The sequence below is a fragment of the Peromyscus eremicus genome, chromosome 13, assembly GCF_949786415.1.
Source record: "Peromyscus eremicus chromosome 13, PerEre_H2_v1, whole genome shotgun sequence".
Lineage (NCBI taxonomy): Eukaryota > Metazoa > Chordata > Mammalia > Rodentia > Cricetidae > Peromyscus > Peromyscus eremicus.
In genome coordinates, this window is record NC_081429.1 from 33,772,583 (window position 1) to 33,790,784 (window position 18,202).

Genomic DNA, 18,202 nt, shown 5'->3' on the forward strand with positions numbered 1-18,202 from the left:
TTATTTTTTTACATTTATTTATCTCTTTCCTCTCTCTCTCTCTCTCTCTCTCTCTCTCTCTCTCTCTCTCTCTCTCTCTCTCCATATACATCACACACACATGTGTGGACATCATAGAACAATGTGTGGAAGTTGGTCTTCTTCCTCTACCGTGTGGGTTTAAGTAGCAGGTGCCTTCACCTAGGAAGCCGTCTCAACAGTTCTAGGTGCTAACTCTGGACTATTCAGCCTCCCTTTTGCATTTACTTGTGGTTAGATTAAAACTCCAAGACAGTCTGGGTGGTGGTGCTGCATGCGTTTAATTCCAGCACTTGGGAGGCAAAGGCAGTGGAGCTCTGAGTTCAAGGCCAGCCTGGTCTACAGAGCAAGTTGTAAGGCAGCCAGGGCTACTCAGAGAAAAACCTCTTGTTTTGAAAAACTAAAAACAAAACAACCACCACCACAATAACAAACCCCAACCAGCAACCAAATGAACAAAAAACAAAAAGCAAAACAACAATATTAAAAAGTCTTCAAGACAGGAAAAAAAAAATCAAGAGCCTACGGTAAGAAACTCCAAGCAAGTTCAGGAAGCACATACCATGTTATAGGGCGGACCATGTCTGGTACAACACGTCTGTTGGTTTCATTACACCACTTTTAAACAAAAATTTATTTTATTTAAAAAAAAATTATGTGTCTGTGGGCATGTACACATGAGTACAGGAGCTCATGGAGGCCAGAAGAGGTTGTCGAATCTCCTGGAGCTGGAGTAACAGGTGGCGTGAGCTTCCGAACAGGGGAGTTGGGAAACTCACCCACCCAGGTGCTCCGCAAGAGCCTCACATGCTTTTAGCCACCGAGCCATCTTTCCAGCCTGCATTACACTAATTTTTTAACAGTCAGATTTAAAAGACCCAATTAGACGTGCCTATGGCCTGGAGTTAGAAAATATTCCTGATGGAGAATTGACTTTCAGAAGGGTCCGTCTTTCTGGATTTCTCTTGTCCACCAGAGGCTACACCTGGGCTTCCCATGAGGGTATTAAGTAGCTGTTTCCACCAGGACTGAGAGCCAAGTAGTGTAGGAGACACTGAAAGGAAAACCAGAGCCTGGGGTGCGGATCATGAAACATGTGGCTTAGCACTCACCTACTGAAGTTCAAGCTTGCTAAACAGTTTTGTAATTTGGCTCTGAGAATAACTTAGGTTTTCCAAGTATGTATTCTGCATGTCTTGAATGGCCCCACTATGGATGATAGGACATGGCTACTATATTGCAATCTGTACCCCTTCTTACTGATGTTTGCCAACCAGCTGGAAGGTGATGCTTTTGTCTGCGACTTGAGCACAAAGAGTTCACAACTAGTCTTGACGTTCAACGGAGCTAGGCTCACGCAAGTGGAGCAGAGCCAAACAAAGAGCTTATCGACTGTTTCTAATTCCGAGCTGGGGGAAGTATGGGTAATCTAAATGAAACTCACATATGCATCGTTTATTTGTAGATATGGTTGTGTAGGAGATTTGTAATGAGTTGTATATGCTTAATTTGAATGCTTGGTAAATTTTGGTTATACGCTTATACATATGGTATGTGCATTAAACTGTTCTCAGAGTTGCCTTTGGTTTTAAAGTCTCAGTTTAAGATCCTGCTACACATCTGGCTGTTCCTTTGTTCCTAGGCAGTGACTAATTCTGATCAGATCTCCTTACACCTCCAACCTTGCAAGGAGGCAGAAGAGAGATTCCAGAATTAAGATCCCAACATTGATGTTTCTATATAGGAAGAAGCAATCATTCACTAGGTCACAGAATCTTAGCGTTTTGTGCTGGAAATGAGCTTTTAAAGAAAGTTAAATAACTTTTAAAGAACCTAGGAAATAGCAGCTTATGGAGGAACCGTGGTTTACCGAAGGTCGTGAGGATAATGGCTGTTTTTTTTTTTTAACTTGGAGAGCGTCTTGGTGACACACTTGTGCTGCTGATAACGAACTGTCGTGATTTTGATTAATGCCGGTGTCTGGCATCATGTAAAGTTAAGACCCTTTTATAGATTCCTTTCAACACAGTGGAAGCTACTGCAGCCATAAATTTCCTCAGCAGCAGCAGCTGCTGCACAAGACAGTAGTAAAAACTCTAGCCCTGTCCTCTCCTTTTCTCTGAAGATTTTAGTATGTTAGGAACTTTTAAACTACTCTTTATAAATCGAAGTGGGGCCGTAAGGCCGCATCTTTCTCCAGACATCAGCCAAGAGAAGAAGCCTGGTGGATGCTGGAAGAAAGCAAAGAGTCGAGCTGCTTTCTGTCCTAGCCAGATGAAGCTGAGGAAGAATGATCGCGTTGGCAGTTGGCAAGAGGAAATCTGAGGCTAAAAGTCATGGTAAACACTCTTTCTTTGTTTCCCCGCAAAGAGTGCCAACACATATTTAATTCTCAACAGACACATTATACCTAGAGCTAAACAAGGTACAGATTTATCTCTCTGGGAATAAGTATGCATCCACTCGGCCACAGCGCAGAAAGGATTGAATCATTTATTCCATGGTCAGTAATAAACAAAAACACACAAAGACGAAACTGTTCCTTTCGTATACTGTGGACCCTCTGACTGTCTGCTTTTGTGTAATAACTATCAGTGTTGATAGCTATCAGTGTTTTCTGACTTCTTGTCAAAAAAAAAAAAAAAAAAAAAAAAACCCCACTTCGCTGTCCTTAGACATTGTCTAAACAAAGGCAGCACACTTCTTTGATGCAATGGTGGTGTTCTTTAGAAATGGATTCTTGGAGGGGTCAAAGCTGCTGTGTTTTCGTTTGTCACATTCTAAAGGCTGAATGAAGTATTTAAAACACAGCAAGCTAATAGCAAACACCACATTCTCTAAAGGAAGCAGGGAAAACAGAGGACCGCCAATGAAGGTACAAAAAGATGTTGATAACTGTATTTCAAGAAAGAGGGATAAAATAAATGTAGACCTATAATGATTTACTCTAATTCATCATTAAGACCCTTGGAATCGTCAAGAGTTAAAGGCACCTGCCACCAGGAGACCGAAGTCTGAGAAAATGTCATTTGCCTTTGATGGCAATTGGAGATAATTGAGTTGAAATTACTGAATAAAATCTGTTGAGTGGCAGTCTATTAACTCTGCTGGATGAATACCACATTATTACAAATATAATTTCTGATTTTCTGGCATGAAGCATATTAGCGACAAAATTGAAGTGGCTAGCAAGATGACTTTTAGTAGGTAAAGTCAGTTGCTTCTAAGCCTGATGACCTGAGTTCAATCCCTGGGTTTCTCTCCTTCTTACATGGGAAAAGGAAAGAGCCGACTTTGGCAAGTCTGCTGCCCAGAAACTGATAAATGGATAAAGAATGGATGACAACATTAACAAAAAGTTCTGGTGTATTCCACTAGGGTGGCTGTAGACAACCAAGTGTGGTAGACACTTCAGAAAGGAAGAAGGATGTCTGAAGGCTTTTGCCGTAAAGCAGTGGTCCTCAACCTTTCCAATGCTGCGACCCTTGAATACAGTCCCTCATGCTGGGGTCACCCACAACCATAAATTATTTTCATTGCTACATCATAACCATGATTTTGCTACTGTTATGAATTGTAATGTAAATATCTGATATGTGACCTCTAAGGGGTCACGACCCACAGGTTCAGAACCCCTGCTGTAACAAGCTGTGCAGGTTTGAGAAAATAGGTGTGGTTAACCTATCTTAACAATAGTATTATATATACATTTATTGAAATATCATGTATTGTCCCATAAGTGTATACTAATTCCTGTTTTTATATGTCAGTTAAGAAATTCAATTTGCATTTTTAAACAGGTCGAAAACAGTCTCCATTCCTGGGCCAGGGGCTTCTGATGTGAAGATTTCATGAAGCAATGCTTCCCTATACTTCTTTCAGGATTTATGTTAAGAGTGACTTTTAGGTATGTGGACCTAAATAATATTTACATTAAACACTTCTCCCTTTGATGAAGGTTTGTCATGGGATATGTTAAGGTCATCTAATGTAAATATGTTTGACTTTCCCCATGTAACTTGAACTTGAATAAGTGTTTCCAGTGTAAAAGGCTAAGAGTTGGTGAAGAATTTTGTTATTGCTTGTTTGGGGACACTTAGCCTTCATGGTGTGAGATGAAGGACCTCATAGATGATGGCATCTTTTTTTTTTCTCCCAGAAATTAAGAGATTTGTCTAAAGTAATATATCTGTTGATGGAAGTTCAAGTTTACCATTATATTTCCTCTTTTATGCAGAGAACCAAGCCGTTCCCTCTCACCGACTTACTGTGTAAGAAAGCGTTTTTCTTTTCTTTTTTTCTTTTTTCGGCTAATCACAGTAATTAACACAGCATGTTTAAAAGACTAACTTAACTGCGTTTTCCAGATTACAGGGGAAATGATTACTCTAAGACTTCTATTTTCATTTGTAAACTTTCAAAATCATTCTTTTGCTTGTTTCTCAGGACACCTGTATGAGAATGACACAGTGAGACATCAAAAGCCTAAACAGACGAAAACTCTTCTTTGGACATGCTGTTTCTATAGTTGATAGGATGGAGAATAATCACGCACAAAAAGGGAAAAAATGACTAGTTTTTTGGAAGGTTTAAAAAGCCCCTAGAGAAAAAAGAAAAAAAGAACGGAAAAAGACTCCGTGGGGCCGGGTGGTGGTGGTGCACGCCTTTAGGCTGGGTGGTGCATCCCAGCACTCGAGAGGCAGAGCCAGGAGGATCTTTGTGAGTTCGAGGCCAGCCTGGACTACAGAGCGAGATCCAGGAAAGGTGCAAAGCTACACAGAGAAACTCTGTCTCGAAAAACGAAAAAAAAAAAAAAAAAAAAAAAAAAGACTCCGTGGGAAATAATCACTCCTCAAAAGCTATAGGGTAGTTAAAAAATTATCAAAATTCTGCTTTTAAAAGATATTCTAGAAATAATTTCCTTGCTTTAATCCTTTTACTTCACAATTTTTCTTTTTTGGGATTTTCCCTGCCTCCACCTTTTGGGAGGAGCATCCTTATAGTAGTGTGATCAGTTACTCAACAGTCTCCCAGGGGCACAAGGCCTCTATGTGATAGTACTTATTTTTAGGAAATGGATCTGGGTGGAAGGAAGAGAGAGAGAGAGAGAGAGAGAGAGAGAGAGAGAGAGAGAGAGAGAGAGAGAGAGAGAGAGCACTCCTATGGACATGATCTAATGACCTGAATACCCTCCATTGCTTCTTAAAGTTTCTCAATAGCAACAAGCTGGGTCCCAAGGCTTTGACATATGGGCCTCTGGAAGGCAGTCCAAATTGCCTCTATAGAATCATCATGAACAATCCATGGTGTTCATGGTATTCTGTGAGTCAGGAGGATTGCGTTGCTTTATTTAGATGTCTGACACTTCATCTGTAAAGACTTGAAATTTAGTGATGACTGAAGCCTGGGAAGATCATTTACTTATGTGCATGACAATTGGTGCTAGTGGTTTATTGCATAAACGACTTACCTGTATCCGTTCCATGTAGCTGCTTGGGCTTCCTACAGTGTGGTGGGTGGTTCCCATGAGCAGGAGTCTTGGAACTGTCAGGTAAAGTCTGCACTGCCTTTTATAACCTAGTATAAGACATCACACAACCCCACCTCTGCCATCTCACAAATTCAAGGAAAGGGAATGGAGACCCACCTCCACAGGAGGCATATCAGAGAAGAGTATGTGGATGAGAGACATTCTTGTGGTCATCCTTGCAAAATATAATCAGACGTGGTTTCCCCCTCAGCCGGGCTCTGCACATATGGTAGAAAGGATGGTTGGCAGAAGCTCCAGGCAGCCCTGATACTTATTTCTTGGCTTCTCAGAAAGAGAAAACTCCCCCTCCTAGTACACTGTCAATCCCAAGGAAAGAATTGTGGTTGGCCAGCCTGGGTCATCTGTTTACCCAATTGCAGATGCTGACGAACCTATGTTAGGCCAGGGATAGTCAGTTCCAGAATGGAAACCCATCTCTTTGATACCAAAAGAATAAAGGGGATCCTAGCAGAGAGAAACAACCAGTGTTCCAGGTGGCTCCTTTGATCACTAAATGCTATACAGTCTCCCCCCGTTTATCTAAACCAACCCATGGACCACCAGGATCCTATATTTTCTCTGTGATAATGCTTATGTGACCACAAATGGTCTCTTCCCCATCTTATCTGCCCTGCTAGCATTTATGTTTTGTACATCCATGCCTATATCTTATATCACATTATCATTCTAAGTGAGTATTCTCCATATGTGATATCTGGACCAATGGCATTAACATTTCCCACAGACTTGATAGATTTGTGACTTCTTAGACATCCTTTCCAGCCCTACTGTATCAGAAATGGTGGGGGTGAGACCTAGCACTCCATCTCTGAATAAACCTGCTGATGGTCTGAAGCAAGTTAAAAACCAAGTAACACCGTTTTAGAGATGCTTTCAAGTGTTGATAGGCTATTGAATGAGCATAGAGCATCTACCATTGTAGTAATTAATTTTCTTGTTGTTGTGACCAAATACCGGACAAGAAGCAACTTAAGGGCAAAGGGGTTGTTTTGGTTCACGATTTGAGGGTACAGTCCATTATGGCAGGGATGGTACAGTGTCGAGAGTGTAAGCCTGTTTGCTCACAACTCTGGAGACTAGGGGGTGAAAAAGAGGACTCCTGTGCTCATCAGGCTTTCCTGTTTAACTCAGTCTCTTTCCTTAGCCCATGCAACGGTGCTACCCAGGTTTAGGGTGGGTCTTACCTCTTCAGGTAAGCCTCCTTGAAAATGCCTTCAAAGACACTCAGAGGCCTGTCTCCTAAATCCAGTCACACGGACAATGGAAATTAACATTCCCCTCTCCCCCAGGATGTTCAGTGAGTGGTTTGGACCGCATGTGTGCCAATCATTTATTTCACCAAATGTGAACACTTTGCCAGGAAGGAGAGAGCTCGTCCACCCAGTTGGAGAAGGAGCAGGGTGTCTCAAGGAGAGGGTGCTGAGGACAAGTACAAGCAGAACCTGCTTAAGGTTACCCTTTGAGCAGTGACTGTAATCTCAGCAGCCAAAGCTCCCAGGAACCACCAGGATGCTGAAAGTCGTGGAAAGAATTGCTGCTTCTCCTTGCATTTGCATTTTCTTTTCATCATGTTGACATGATGCAATATGACAAAGGGACAACGTAGTCCAAATTGCCCGAGATGGTTCCCCCGGTGCAGCCCAGCCTCTGCGCCTGCACCACGCAGAGACACATGGGTACAAAAGCCCATATGGCCACATTATCTCCTCAGTTACACATGTACAAGTCCTAATGACTTCAATGGGAGTTACCCATAATAACCAAGGGGAGGGATTTGCCCCATGCAATTTGAATTGAACTGAAGCCCAATTTGTAATACTTTAGTTGAAAACCAGCAGTGATTATAAGACTCAGGGTGTGATTAAAGCTTCACCTTCGAAGTCTGCTGCCCAGAAACAAAAAAAAAATCATTATGTATTTTTTTCAAGTTGTAGTAAAGAATGAATTGTTAAAACTTCCAGCCTAAGAAAAGAATTAAAGTATTGGGGGAAATTGGATATTCAGGGTGGCTGTTTTTCATTACTCTGCAGCTAATGAAAAAAGTGAGACTTCAAATAGCATTCTGCTTTTATTGTTTCTGTTTCCCTAAAAGGACCTTCATCACATTTTCTGAAATCATATCTACAACCTTCTCCTGAAGTCCAACTAATCCTAGGAAATAACATTTCATGAATTTCTAATATTTTGATTTTTCAATTATTACTTTAAAATTTCCATTACCATTTTCAATTGTATGATGAACTGCCTCAACACAGAGCCCCCCCCCCAAAAAAAAGAAACCAGCCATTTATTTTTTGCATGGCCTTGGGGGGAACGGGACTCATGGGGGGCTCATGGGACAGCTTGTCACTGCTAGACTGGCTTAGCTGGGGCAGCAGGCCTGGAGGATCTGCGTCAGCAGGGGCCTCTTCCCTCACTCTGATGCCATTTTCTCTTCGCATGGTTTCTTGTGTGCTTGAAGTTTCACACTGCATGGAAGTCTCAGAAGAGCCACCCTTCTTCCCCACCTGTCTTCCGAAAGGAAGAGGACATTGCCAAGCTAGTTAATTCTTCACCTATAATGGGGACCAAGTCACTCCCATTATGTCTACTGACTAAGCTGTTACAGAGCCTGCATGAATTCCGGGGAAGGAGCAAGATTCTGTTCAAGATGGTAGCTGGTAAGGTGCTGCATAAGGATGTATAGGAGATGAGAGACAAAGATGTAACTGTCTTTAGAAAACACCATCTGCTATGCCTGAACATGTCTAACATGTCCTTGTTTCCAAAGCCCTTAGAAGCTTAGATTAGACTTACGTGGTATATGGACCAAATAAGTAGGATTTATAATCATGGAAGTTGCCTCTCCAATTACCCAATGCTCAGCTGAGAGGGTCTGCTGAGGTTACCCAAGAGCACACAGCTAATTTGCCTTCTTTGGGATTGCTCTAAAACAGATGGATACAAAGGTATGGATCGGGTCCTAGTGACCCCTCCCAGAAAACAAATGTGAAGAACTGGGGGAAATGGTCAAAAGAAATAGATGTCATCTCAGAAAACAGAGATGAAGAAAGGCATGGAAGACAGGAAGGGAGCAGTCAGGGTTGGATGTCCCTGGGAACCACTGAGGCTCAGTCATACTGGAGACTGATCTGCTTACAGCATGCCTCAGAAATGTGCTGCCCAACAGAAGATTAACCCATAACCGGGATCCCCTGTTGACTAATGGTAGTCTCTGGCTATTCAGTCAACTTCTGGTCCAGTTGAGTATATCCTTAGGATGCCAGAGAAATCATCAAACAATAACCACCCTGATGGTATTAAAGATAAGAAGTTGCCCAACTAGAAACTGCCCATCATACCTGCTGGTTCATTCAAATGGCTTAAGGTGAGGTTGGCAGGCATCTTCAAACACCAGCTACCTGATTGATGGCACAATTGGTAGATGAACGTTTGATGTGCCATCATTACTAGCATGTATAGAACCTGTCTATATCCCAAGTATCTACATGTTTCTGCCCTTTGCCGTTCGACTTTTCCAAGTACATCTGTGCTCTTTTCCCTGGTCTTCTGCAGTATCCCCTTAGCTCTTCTCCTTTGTGTCATGCTTGCCTTCCTCAGAGTATTCTAAGTGGATTTGTAAAAAGCCAACCCCAACCATATCTCTCCACTCCATTAGTTTGTTGTTGTTGTTGCTGCTGCTGCATTCAGAATAAAGTCCCTAAGTCACACCAATGTCTGCAAAGGCCAGAGTGGTAGACTCCCTCCTCAGTATTCATGTCAAGTGTGTTAAGCTTCAGTTGCGATGGCATGCTCTACTGTTTCTCTAGTCCCTGAGCTGGATCCAGCTGTAAGGCCTTTGCACTAAGCTCATCTCTCACCTTGGAATACTTTCCTTCTTGATCTTGAGATCCCTGGTTCTTTCTTACCATCACCATCTCAGCTGAAATGGTAACAACTCCTTGGAGGGAGACTTCAAGTCCAAATTAGGAGCACAATGGCTTCTGGGCTTCTGAGACTGAGCATTCTGTGAGTCTTCGGTGGCCACCCCCAATCCTCCTTTTTTTTTTTAAAAAAAAAAAAATCATTTTAACAACAACAACAGTAAGTTCAGATGGTTGTTTACATGTTGTTCACTGTATATTTCTATATAGAGACATTTAGACATACACACTCTCACTCAGATACATACATGTATCCTGTATATGTTTATAAAGTTTTAGAGAAGTGCCGTTGTTTTTCATATTTGCCTTTGAGCCCCTATTCTGTTCTCATGCTAGCTACATATGTAATGCTTTTAAGCAGGGAAGTCCCACTAGAGTGTGTGTTCATGTGTGTTGTGTGTACACAGCCAAGTGTATAGAAGGGATGACCCAATTCTAAAGGGCAATACATAAACCCTTCATGGGTATGGCCTATTCTATTTCTAGTTCCATCCTCACACACAAACATCTCTGAAATTTTCTTTTCTTCTAGACATCTCTGACACCTTTCCCCTTTTATGGGTGAATAGTTTAATTTAATGACGTAAGTAAATGTGCTGTTCACACATTGTGAGTGGACCGTTCAAGAGTTTGTGATAACTACTCAGTGTGTGTCCTCCCCTTAGTCAATGCTATTTCCTTTCTCTCGCTCCATCCAGTGTTCCCACTCTTGCTTATGTGGGGTTCCACTTGTGCCTCCATCCCAGATGACCACAGATCTGCTTTCTGTCTCTATAATTCTGCCTTTCCTAGACATCTCGAGAATACACATTTAGCTTTGATTAGTTTAATGTCTGGTTTCTTTCGCTTAACATAATGTTTTCAGATTCACCCATGCTGTTGTCTAGATCTGTCATTTGTTACTTTTTATTGAATTTATTTTTATGCATACCTCTTTTTTCCATTCACTAGCGGATAGGCATTTGTATTCTCCAAGGTGTTAGCATCATTAGATAATGCTGCTATGAAAATCTATGCACAAGTTGTTCTGAGGGCCTGTATTTCCATTTCCTGTAAGAAGATATCTAGTAGTGAAGTCACTGGTTCATACAGTCACCCTGTTTGACTTTGTAAAGGCTTCTCCTGTTTTCATTTTTCATCAGCAATGTGTAAGTGTTCCTGTTTCCCACACCTTCACTTACACTTGCTGTTGTAAGTCTTTTTGATCATGACTGATCTCGTGGGTTTTCATTGGGGTTTAAGTGAGCATTTCTTCAAGACTGATGATGTTCTACACCTTTTCACACGCTTATTGATCATTTGTGTATCTGTGTAAAATGTTTACTAAAATACATGTTTTACTGGTTTCTTTCCATACTTATTTTTAATTTATTTTTGTTCCTTTGGTTTTTTGAGACAAGTTTTTTCTGCAGAACCCTGACTGTCCTGGAAGTTGCTTTGTAGACCAGACTGGCCTTAAACTCACAGAGATTTGCCTGCCTCCCCTCCCGAGTGCTGGGATTAAAGTAAAGGTATGTGCCACCACTATCTGGCTTGATCATGCTATTTTAAAAAATATTTATGTGTTTATTTATTCACTTATGCACATGTACCTTGTCATGTGGCTGGAGGTCAAGGGACAATTTTTGGAAATCTGATTTCTTCTACCATGGAGTCTGAGGATTGAACTCAGGTCTTCAGGCTCAGCGGTGAGTATTTTTGCCCTTTTCACTGATTTTCCTGTCATAATATTTTTAAATCACGTTTCTTGTGGCTCTCTTTTTACAGCCTCAGGATTGTCCTATGTACAATGATGTCATGGTCAGACAATGCCAGCAGGTTAATTGGCCCCAGAGATCATTTCTAGTATTTTTTAAACTGTTATTCCATGGAGGAATGCTTTAGGAGATGTGAAAATTATTTTTGGTTGAAGAAATTTTGGGAATCACTCTTGAACCTTCATGGTGGAGAGTCCTGATGTATGTTCATATACTAAAGGCTCTGAGAAGTTCTATAATTACAACCTGTTAGCCTCTTACCCCAAGTCTATTAAATCTCTCTTCACACATCATGCCAACACTTAGCTCTTACTGGGGACATTAATGTATTTATAAGGCAAATGTTTTCCATGCATCTACTTAACAGGTAAACAATAGAGCAGCAGGCCCAGGGAGGACAACAATTCTCTTCCGATGGTGAGCAGAGAACATAATTTTCTCCCCTGTCGATCTTCACTCTCCTGTGCTCCAGCACGTTGCCTACAGCTTCTGCCTAAACAAAAAGGAAAGCAGGGAAGGCCTGGGTGTCCATGACCTATTGCAGTCACCTGACTGCTATCCAAACACCTCCTTTCTTTCAGATTCAGCTGGTGGCATACTCACTTACTCTACCAACAGCTTCTTGGCCATTACCATTTTGCTTGAAAAGACTAATTCATAACTCAATTCAAAAATTAGATATGGGTTACTTTTCTTGTTGCTGTTTCCACCTACCATGATGTAATTTAAAGAAGGGGGGATTTCCTTTATCTTATGGTTTGAGGGGATGGTGCATGGAAGCAGGAGGGTGAGGCTGTGGGCCACATTACGTCCACAGTCAGGAAGCAGAGAGGCATGCATGCTGGCACCCATCTTGCTTTCTCTGTTCTTCCTTTTGAACACAAGGAAGGTGAGGGTGGAGACAGTCGACAAATACATAGATAGGTGACGGAATGTCAGCCTGACTTAAAATGCTATGAAGAGAAAGGGAAAGGTAAGGGAAAAATCAGAAGAGAACAGATTATTTTATCAGAACTTGGGATGTAAGGAGTCCGGTAGTTTGGGAGGAAGGTTTAAATCATGTGAAGGAGAAATGCAAAAGGCCAGGGTGAATGACTTCATCTGCCTGAGGGGCACTGACTAGAGTGGGGTGGGGGAGGGCATGAGTGAGGGCAGGTGCCTGGAGCTAAAGCGAGGTGTGTGTTAGTTTTCTCATTGATGTGACCGAGTTCCAGATAAGACATTACTTAAGGGAAGGTAGCTTTATTTTGGCTTGCAGTTTAAGGGGTCCAAGTCCGTCATGGAGGGGAAGGCATGGTGACTGGAATGTGAAGTGGCTGCCTCCCATTGCATCTGCAGTCAGGAAACAGGAAGTGGACCCAGGCTGTTAAGAACTCCAGGGCTGCCTCCGGTAACCCACTTCCTACCACAAACCTCCACCCACTAAATGTTCCATAACTTTCCCAAACAGGTGGGGACCAAATGTACAAGCACATGAGCATGAAGGGTGGGAATTTCACATCTAAATAACAATGGAAGATAAAGGGTATAATCCAGCTAGGGAGCATTGTTTAAAAACATGAAAACATTGGGGCTGGAGAGACAGACAGCTCAGAAGCTAAGAGCATTTGGAATTCCTGCAGAAGACTGGAATTTGGTCACAGGACCCACATCGAGTGGCTCACAACACTCTGTAACTTCAACTCCAGGGAATCATGCACCCTCATTCTCTTCTGACCTCCACAGGCACCTGTACAAATATGTGCGCACACACGCATACGCACACGCACACACATGCACACAAACGAGATAGAAATGAAAAATCATGACAACAAAACTCTACAACTAAGTTTACAATGCCATTTTTTTATACATGCATTTTTATGGAAATGACTGATAACGGCTCCCCCAAAAAGGAGGCTAGGAAGGGAATGTTTAGATCATGTTGGGAGTCATGTACACAGTAAGACGCTCAGTGGTAAAGAAACACTTTAGCTCTGTAGCTTTTTGTAGCTACATGAAATATTTTGCCATGAAGGTCCTTTGTTTCTTAAAGGATGTTAAATAGTATAGTGAGGGATCACAGCAGGGGGAAATATAGTCCTTAAACTGATCACCTCTTCTTCAGATTTGCTCAGTGTCTGCTCCCCTAGGCAGAATCTTGTCTCATTCACAGAAAGTGTTCAAGGCTGTGCAGTTGATATGCACTAAGTACACAAAACTAAGGAGCTATACTTTGAATTTGAATTATTATTATTTTTTAATTTTTTTGTAAAATGAGCCAATCAACACCTTTTCAGTTCAAAATACTTCCCACAATTTTAACAGGCCAGCTCTTTAGGGACCAAAATGAATAGAGACAAGACATGTACAGTCATCTTGGATCCCAATTCCATTGTTTGTACAGTTCCCCCAAAGATTTAGTCTGATTTATGACCCATCTGAAATCCGATAGTTTTTATTAACAAGTCAATCATCATGATATTGTTAAATGCTAAATAAACTCTACTGTGGGTATCATATGAGAAATGTACTGTCAGTGAGGGGTATATTTCAAGTCACACAAAAATGGAATTCACATGAAATTTTATGTGCTTCAGAATAGAATAATCCCTGATTCATGCAGGGAGATCTTAAACGCTAATGTATGCATATTTATGGAATGCAGAGCTGAGACTTGGCACGCTGCCTCCCCAGTACTGCTTCTGTAAACCTCAATAAGGCCCACCTGTTGCAGCTTCCACAAGCCCTCTGCAAACTCAAGGCATGCCAAATGCCAAGGCCGCTTTTCCAATGTGACTTGGAGAAACTGGTCCTGTTACCTTGGACACACACCAGAGAAAACAAAATAGGCTCAGAGCCATGTGAGAGGAAGAGGAGAAGTGAGCGGTGGGTTCACTAAGTCAATACCCTGCTTCCCTTCACAGCTATTTTTTTCCCAGGGAGAATGGCCGCCATCACTGTGTGGTCCTCGCCTTAGAGGTTGTGAACACTTTTCTAACCACACTGGTAAATACCATGTTCCCACATGCCTCTAGCTGCTTCCTCACTAAGCCCATATGGGGGCTCTCTTTTGCAACTGCCCTGCAGACCTTAAGAGTCTAAGGCACAATCAGGAGGTTAGAAGTCACATCCAATACCTCAGTTGCCTTCTCTGTCTGTAACTTTTAGGCTCCAAGAGCTCCATGAGCTTTCATTTTTATGCCCAAATTATTTTAAAGTAATTGTTCGGCTAAACAGCTTAAAGGGCAAATTAAAAAAGAATTAAGAACTTGGTTTTGGCAAATGTCCCGTATCTCTATAATTCAATATTGTATCTTTTTGAGTCACAGTCCCAAAGCTCCAAAATATTATTTCACTATTTTCTTCTGCTCTTTTTAAGCCTTATTAACATTTAGGAGCATAGTACACACTGGTCTTCCTCTGCTCTTGGACAGCCTGTTCCTCAGGCTCTCAGTGGACATGGGCTGGTTTCTTTTTCCCATTTCTTTCAAATTGGGGCCACATGGCCTTCTGACTGAGCAGTACCTCAAAGAGGGAAATGGGATTTCAATCCACGAGAGTAAATTGTTAAGACTGATCTGTTCTAGGGACCCTGGAATCTGCTTCCCTTGGTGTCCCCTCTTCCACAAGGCCATGTTCTTCTCATTAGTTACAAGAGGGAAAACCGTGAGTCTGGCATGCCAACCTCCTGCCCCTAATTGGGTTACTTTCAACATGCTCACTGTGTATCTATGCGTTTGTGTGTGTGTGTGTGTGTGTGTGTGTGTGTGTGTGTGTGTGTGTGTGTGTGTGCCTGTGTGTGTGTGTGTGAGGGTATGTGTGTCTGTGTATGTGTGTGTGCATGTATGCGTTTGTATGTGTGTGCCTGTGTATGTGTGCATGTGTGAGTGCGTCTGTGTGTGTGTCTGAGTATGTGTGCATGTATGTGTGTGTATGTGCCTGTGTATGTGTGTGTGTGCCTCTGTGTGTGTGTGTGTGTGTGTGTGTGTGTGTGTGTGAGAGAGAGAGAGAGAGAGAGAGAGAGATCCTCCTGTCTGAGACATTAAGTATAAAACTATCCAAGTGGGAGAGCTGAGGATAGGTTGTGTCATCTAATAGGGACTATCAAGGAATTCTGTGACTTCTTTGGTGATTTTGTTTTACCTTTAGGTAATTTTGTGTAACTGTCTCTTGAGTTCTTTTTCTGTTTCATATTTCTGTTTTATTAAACATCTCTCAAAGTTAGCACGCCACCAGCATTGGTGACAGGTTGGTGACGTGGAGACGTGAAATCTTTTGTGATAATCTAGAGTTTGTTTGTAGGGGATGAGATGGGGGCCTCTTTTTTCTGTTGCTTCTTGATTCCATGATACAGGAGGTTACATGGGGTGGGGGTGGGGGGGTTTCACATCAGTGTCTCCTTTCAGTCAACTCCTGGGAATGGGGAGGAAGAAGGGGCTATGTGAAGGGTGAGTCTGAGAGAAGGGACATAGTGTGGCTACCACCCAGCCTACACACATACACATCTTCTTTCTTGTAGAGGCCAGAGACCATACCTTCTGGTTATTGCTGGTCAGTGGGTTCATGTTTGCCTCGCTGTGGCGACCAGACAAATGGAAGAGCCTTGTAAAGGTGAAGTAGTGACAAGTCAGTCATAATTCTAAAGCAAAAGACTTCCATGTCTTAGCCCTTCCTCTCGCTTTGCACACCCCCTCATTCTTTTTGAGCCGCTAATCTGTTATCTTGATTTCCTAGTGTCTAAGTCCTGTATCCTCCAAATTCTTCATTCTATTTAAGACACATCAATCAGCTCTCACCCCTTGATGCTGTCTCTAAGTCCAAAGACCTTTAGAGCTTTCTGCTCCTAATTTTCCACTTTGTGGATTGTTTTGTGAGATTGAAAGAAACTCTTTACAAATAGAAACTAGATCTGCCTTTCACAACCAATTTAGGCAAATACCAAGGACACTTGGGAAGTTTACTTAGCTACACAACAATCATCAGGATGGAATGATTTAATCATCTCTCCCGAAATGGAAATTCGAATAATGACACAATCTCCACATTCAGAAATCTTGAATTGCTTAAACACACGTCCTCTTGGGGTGCAGTTTTCCAGTGTTTTACCCACCTGTGCGTTGGAAGGATTAGCTAAAAGCTTCAAATTGCGCAGCACACCGCACGCATGCCATGTGGGAAACATAGCATACAGAAAACAACATTTCTAGCTTTCAAAACAAACATGAAAAGATATTATGCAGGATTGTTCTGGGAAATGAGAGACCATGATGGATGCTGTATGGGGAGGGAGCTCATGTTGGACAGGCGGTGGAGATGGCTGTGGAGGGCATCTCTGAGTATCAGCTGGTTGGGTGGAGCTTTCTGGTCACTCTCCCATAATAACTCACAGCGTGTCCATATTTCTGGATATTTTTCTTTGTCCTTTAGCAGTAAAACCCGCCACAGAATATTTTATTTTTGTAGTAGTGTAATTGTTTTTCTTGAGCCCCACGAGAAACGTGCCAATTAACCAGTGTCTGGGAGAGACCTTTCCAGTGAAGTCTTGAGGGGCTCTGAGAAAGCCCAACCCCTGGGCCCACTGGAAAAGATCATCAGAAATTTTACTCGTTTCCCAAGTGTTTTGATATTTTGTATAATTAGCAAGATCTGGGAGAATGGAAGGAGTTTCTGAAACCTTTGAATTTTCTCGAAAGTATTTTTTTGATAGACTTCTTTTTTTTTTTTATTTTGCAATACAATTCAGTTCTACATATCAGCCATGGATTCCCTTGTTCTCCCCGCTCCGGCCCCCCTCACCTTCCCCCCCAGCCCACCCCGTATTTAACATGGCTGCTGAGAGAATTTTTCTTTCCTCCAGCACTCCTTCTAACCTTTTCCAGAACCTATAAAATAGAAAAGACACTGGGATGGGGGGTAGTGGTGACTTACCTGATTGTGTTGGTGCTGAGAGCTTTAGCTGGACCTTTTCTGATGACAGTCTTCTGACATAAATGTCAATTATATTGAAGACTGAGATTTTGTCCTTTTCTTTGGCACCTCCCTGCCTGCTGGCCAGAACTCTTTCCTGTGCACCTGTGGGATTGATTGCTCAAGGAAGCAATTCACAGTTGTTCTTGGAGAATTCACAACAGCCTGATTCTAAAACATGGCTGCTGGAGCGTTGCCTGATTGGGAATGTTTTGGAGGTGTTGTGATATACTTACCAGGGTCCACATTTTAGTACATAAATAAATAAAATGTTCAAAATTGAGGTGGGCATAGGTAGAAATGAAAAATTTGAAAAGCATCACTAAAGAGCAGATTCAAGGCAATAGAACATGTGGCTGTCTTATGATGTGCAAAATGTTTCCTAGGCTTTGGAGGAAAAAAGATTTGACACTGATGTGGATACTTTCCCGACAATTTTCTTTACAGTCAACTCAGAGTCATTTAAGTTTGATAGATAAACAATCTTGTATACTTAGAAAGGCTACATTCTTCAAGGAGTGCTCTTTGGCTGGGAGATCTACAGCTGCCCCAAAGCAAAGAATAGTAAGAAAGCAGCATCACCTTGTATGTAGTGGGATTTGGTCAATTAAATGGGGCATGGAGGGCATTATCGATTTAGGCTCCTGAATATTCCAGTCCAGAGAATTGCATTTGGTGACAGTGAGATTAATCTCTGGGAACAGCTTTCTAGGTAGGGCCTGGAAGGTTGGACCTCAGATGCATTCTGCTCTACTTCCTGTGATGGTAAAGGGCCACAAGGGGCTGCAGGTAAAACTGTTTGTCAAGTTATGAGTACTCTCTCTTCTAAATGACACGGTATATGGATGTGAAGTCTGGGATCGCTACAGCCATTTTGCTACCCTGTGTCAGTTTTAAGTTACCTAGAACGAAGTCAACCGAACATTATTTTCCTGGATGCTGGGATGAGTTCAGATTAGAGTTAGTGGTCACATGATTAGAGTTTCTCCCTCCACCCCCCAAGG